Genomic DNA, 6,214 nt, shown 5'->3' on the forward strand with positions numbered 1-6,214 from the left:
TACAAACTATTCCAAAAAAAAAAAAGTACACATGAATAAAATTTACACTTTTAAACAAATTAGACAACTCCAAATGTTTATGATAACCAAAAATAGGCAGTGAGCCCATGGTATGGATCCACTTCTGATAAAAAAAAAAAAAAAAGTATGTATCCCTAAAATATGAACTGTATAAATTGACAAGATGAATCTCATAATAAATGACAATATGTGGCACAACTCGATAGATCAACAGGCTCCAATACTCTCAACTCAACTACTACCTAATAAGAAAAATGATGACAAAATATATAAGCTTGTAACTCATTGAGTAGATATTTTTCGCAAATAAGTATACTTTTTCCATTTATGCAAATTTTTTAAATATACTTATGCTATTACAACTTTAACAAATCCTAAAATCTGATAATATTTTTAAGAATAAAATATAATAGAATCATAAAATCCTTTACTTTTCGTTTTTGAATAAACCATTGTAATGTATAATGAATATAATAAATCTGATATCCATACTACGAATGAAAATCTCCTTTCATAGTACTAAAAGCTAAAATCTTTATTCTGTAAACTGGATAAACTTAATTCCGTAGTCAAAAATCTGATAAGCTATAAAACTCTAAAAAATTACACCAAAAAAAATACCCGAAATAACCATACTCATTATCAATTAATCTCGATGTACATGGCAAAGTTATTTAATTATATAATTCTAAATTTCTTTAATTCTGCCAAAAGACTATAATCTGGTCACACTATAGAAACACGTTCACAAAAGTACAAAGACGATAAAATCACCATAACTGATCATACACTATGGAAACACATTCATAATAGTGCAGAGTAGGTAAAATAACCATATGAAGTCATATACTATGGAAACACATTCACACAAGTGCATACTATTGTAAAATCATCTCGGTACTTTATGCTGGTTTTAAAAATAACTTTATATAGGCTGAAATATTGTATACTCATACAAGATGGTAATAAAATGATTTAATTGAACTGAATTTAAATTTAAAAATAATTGATTACAAAATCTATTTTATTCTGAAAATCATGCTTTTAACTCAACTTATAAAATAAGTAACTTCAAATTTAGCCCCTGTTTGATCCCCATTTTTGGGTAATGAAAATGGGAGGAATAGTGTTTGTTTGAAAAATGAGAGGTTGAAAAAGAAGGAAAAGTTTTCGATTTACGTGTAATATTATTTTATAGAAAATTGTGTGGTTGAAAATAGGAGAGAGAAAAATAAAATGTAATGAAATGCAATTTAATGGGGCCCAAACGGGGGCTTAATGAATACTTATTTCTGGAAAATAAAATTTTCCACTCACATAGTACAAGCTAGCCTAGGATGGTCGGTAGGCTTTTTCAATCTCTTCGTCACCACAATACGATACAAGATAACTAATTTAACCACTGCTAAATCACGAAACCGTTTATCTCTAATGATATAATACTTAAAATAAATTTCGCGATACTTGAATAAATTTTCGTTTACTCAATTGGAGTTAATTCCACTTTTTATTCCCTTTACTAGTAACTAATTCATCAAAATAATATTCATCCCAAGTAGGGTGGGCAAAACCCAACCCAAACCAGCCCGATTTGGGTTGGTTTTTTAAATTCAATTGGGTTGGGTTGAAAAATTATATTTGAGATTGGATTGGGTTACGGGTTATGATTTAAAACCCACCCCACCCGATGAATTAAGAAAATTAATATCTAATATGAAAAAAAACCTAAGCAAACATAATAGTAAATATATGAGAAAGACTTATAATTTATAATTCATGAATATATGTACAAATGAAATATTTTTAGTAAAGTAAAAATTAAGAACATGATGATAAAATGAATAAATCCTAAAAATTGTAAAAAAAAAAAAAAAAAATACTTCATAAATTTATACTTATTTATATATTATTTTTCAAAAAGAATTCCTTATATAGGTAGTTAAAAAAATAGAGATTTTCAAATAATCTCAAACTTTAAAAATTTATTCAAATTCCGTAAAAAAATAATCAAATCCAACTTTAATTGGGCTGAAGCCCAAACCAACCAACCCAACCCAAACTGGATTGGGTTGGGTTTAAACCATTAATTGGGTTGGGTTTGGTTATTTGAGATCAAACCGACTATGTTGGGTTGGATTTGAATTGGGAAAAAACCCGACCCAATCCAAATCATGCCCACCCCTAATCCCAAGCATAAAAATTATACAGCATTCAATCTAGCAAAGAACCAACACAAACAACTCAACCAACTTAACTTTCATTTTACTCTATAAACTCATCTTTCATTTGAATATTTCATCATCACAATCATTTCCACTAACAATACTCAATCAAGAATCCTTAATGAAAATTATAGGGTTTGCAAAAAATTGATATTTCTTACCTTAAGGAAATTTGAAATTAAAGAATCAACATACTTGAACTCCAATTTGTACTCATATAACATAAATCTGAAAATTTATGCCACAAGTTAAAACACCTAGAAATTTAAGATAAAACTTTTCCTTACTTCTTAAAGAAAATAAAGAGAATGGAGAATGAAAATAAGCTTGAACTACCTAATTTCCTTCTTCTTCTCCTCCTCTTTTTCCTTTTCTTCTTCTTTTTCTTTCCTCCTTTCTTTCTCTTTTCTCTTCCTTTCTTCTTTGCCATTTTTCTCCTCTACTCTCGGTTGTGTATATATATAATGAAAAGAAACGGGTCATTAATTAAAGAATTGCCATTTGTACTTCCTCTATACCAACTTTTGCATTTTAAGTCCTCCACTTTACATAAAAAAGACGTTAAATTCTAAACTTCCAACAATATATAAGTAAATCCCCAAATTTGAATTTTATCCATATTTTACCCTTAAGTATTTTCAATTGAAAAATAAACCCCAATAAAATATTTTATTTTATTTTAGTCCCTATTTGACTTTGACATTGACGAGTTAACTTTTGATTGTGGGCTAAAAATTGGGTTTTAACAATCTTACCTTCTTAAAAAGAATTCCATCCTCGAAATTCAACTCGCAACTAACTAGGTAATGAATTGATGAGGATATTAAGCATGCATCTGACCTTCATTCTCCCATGTAGCCTTTTCTACCGCCTAATTCTTCCAAAGGACCTTTACAAGTAAAATTTTCTTACTTCATTGAATCTGTAACTTTCTATCTAGAATTCTCATTGACTCTTCAATATAAATCAAATTCTCTTTCAAGTAAACTATTTGGGACTCTAGAACGTGAGAAAGATCTGCAATGTACTTGTGGAGCATAGAGACATGAAAAATATCATGGATCCTAGATAATTCAATTGGTAAATCTAATTGGTATGTAACTGGACCAGTCCGTGCAGTATTCTCATAGGGTCCAGTATATCGTGGACTCAACTTTCCTCACTTGCCAAATCTCATCACCCCTTTCCAATGCAACAATTTTAAAATACTTTATCCCCTACTGCAAATTCAATTATATTCTTGCGCCAAATTGCATAACTTTTCTATCTATTATGTGCTGCCTTCAACTTTTCTCTGATCAATTTCATATTTTCTGATGTCATTTGAATTAATTTACCATTGTCCTCTTACCAACTTCATTCCAGCAAACTAGTGTTCTATACTTTCAACTATATAAGCTGAAAATGAGTCATTTCTATACTAGAGTGGTAACTGTTATTGTAAGCAAACTCCATCAATGACAACTGAAGTATCCCAGCTACCTTCGAACTCTAAAACACAAGCCCTCAACATATCCTCAAAAATCTGTATGGTCCACTTTAACAGGTCATTTGTCTAAGAATGGAAAGATGTACTAAAATGTATTTTAATATCCATGACATCCTGCAAACTAAGCCAAAATTTAAATGTAAAATGAGGATCTCTATCAACCACAATAGATAATGGAATACCATAGAGGCTCACTATCTTGTCCACATACAACTTCGCTAACTTATTTAAAGTATAAATGGCTTTGATCGGCAAGAACCCTACAGTTTTGGTCAAATGATCTACAATAATCCAAACACCATCGTGACCATTTTGAGTTCGAGGAAGACTATATAAAAAGTCTATAGTAATGTGCTCCCACTTCTATCCTGAAATAGGCAATGAATGTAAGAATCCCACTATTTTCTTACAAGCTCGCTTTACCCATTGACAGATGAGACGTTTGGATATAAAATCTATAATCTCTCTCTTCATACCAAGCCATTAGTAATAATTTGTCAATGTGTGATACATTTTAATACTATCTGGATGCATAGCATAAGCAGACCTATGTGCCTCTTCCAAAATTTCGTTCTTCAATTCTAGAATATCTAGAACACATAATCTATTACCCATAGCCAATGCATCATCATCTCTAATCGCATTATCCGCTCTTAACCCAGCACTAACTTTGCTTTCAGTGTTCTCAATGTAGAGTCTTAAGATTGAGCTTCTCTAACCGGATCAATCAAAGAAGGTCTCACTTGAAAATGAGCAACTTTTTGAACTCACAAATCAAAAAAGCATATAATGTACTAGATGAAGAGTAAGAACTAGTCTTTCTACTAAGAGTATCTGCAACTATGTTAGCTTTCCCCGGATTGTAGTCAATCTTGCAATCTTAATCCTTTATCAGCTCCAACCATCTTCTTTATCTCAAATTCAGTTTCTTCTAATCAAAGATATTTTTCAGACTTTTATGATTAGTAAATACTTGACATTTTCTCACCATAAAGGTGATGTCTCCAAATCTTCAGTGCCAACAACATTGCAACTAGTCCCAAAATTCATTCTTTCCTTATCATACTTTGAATAACTTCCTATGATCCAATATATGATATTCTCATCTTTTTCTTTTACCAAACCTCAGGAAACCTTGATTGTTTTTCATATGGAAGTTCGATATATTACTTTTCACGTTCTCCCATTGCACCTTAAATCACGATTTAACTATTCTCTAATGAAATCCCTTTTTCTTCTTTCTATAACAATGGTTACATATTAAGACTCAATAATTTTCTTTTGTATCTTTCATCCCAATAAATATGCCCTTGAAATATACAAGTATGATATGCAATTTCAATAGAGTTTTCTACCTAGTTTTTAAATGCCAACTACATTCAATTCGTTCGAATAAAAATATATCTTGAACTTATGTGATCGGTAAGCATACATGTTTCTCACTATGTGATAATATTGCAATTCCTAAATATCAATCCTAATATAACCATCCTAACATAGCCCAAAATTTTCCATTCAACTTCAAAATACTTTCTAAACCCTAACATAAATCATTATCTTAAATCAAACTCATCATTTTTAGATACAAGAGCAATTAAATCCTCAGAATTTAATGAGTTTTGAGCTCGTGATGACCAAATTGATGAAGACCTAAAGATACTATTCCACAATGAGTGAAATCTATATTTGATGATCATCTTAAACTTTAGACGAACCAGCTGTCATCCATACATTCCTTAAACAAAACATATTTTGATATGAATGGGATACTTTGTTCATCATCCAAAAATATAATTGAAAATAACACAAAAATTGTGTAAACAAGTTTTCACTAAATTCATCTTAACTTCATAATTTAGCTTATAACTTCCAAATTATATGTAGTAAAAAAATAAAAATAAAATAAAATCCAATGAATGACCATAACAAAATTAATTTACTAACCCAAATATTACTCAAGACAATCATAACATTCACATACTATTCACCATATCATGTTATAATCATATATCCTTATCACATACTTATGGCAATATCCTATGACATCTAACACTTAGAACCCATTTGGCCCCCATTTTGTGGTAATGAAAATGGGTAGAATAGTGTTTTTTTTTTTTTTTAATGAGTAGTTGAAAAAGAAGGAAAAGTTTTGGATTTATGTGTAATATTATTTTATGGGAATTGTGTGGTTTGAAATAGGAGGAAGAAAAATTGGGGCCAAACGGGGGCTTAATTATATTAGTTTTCTTAAGATTACAATAATAGTCATCACACTGATCATGTGGACCTTTCACAACTTAATATACCACCAAGATTTCATATTCTAATTTCTCAATCTTCAAAAATTTCACCTCTACTATTCTGTCCTCTTTTCTTCCTTTCTTATTCTACAATTTATATAGACTCATTTTATTCCTCAAACCATACATGTATATATATGGAAGACGAAATGCTAATCATCATGATTTTTTTAAACTCAATG

This window comes from Olea europaea, unplaced genomic scaffold (assembly GCF_002742605.1).
Source record: "Olea europaea var. sylvestris unplaced genomic scaffold, O_europaea_v1 scaffold1791, whole genome shotgun sequence".
NCBI classification, from domain to species: Eukaryota; Viridiplantae; Streptophyta; class Magnoliopsida; order Lamiales; family Oleaceae; genus Olea; species Olea europaea.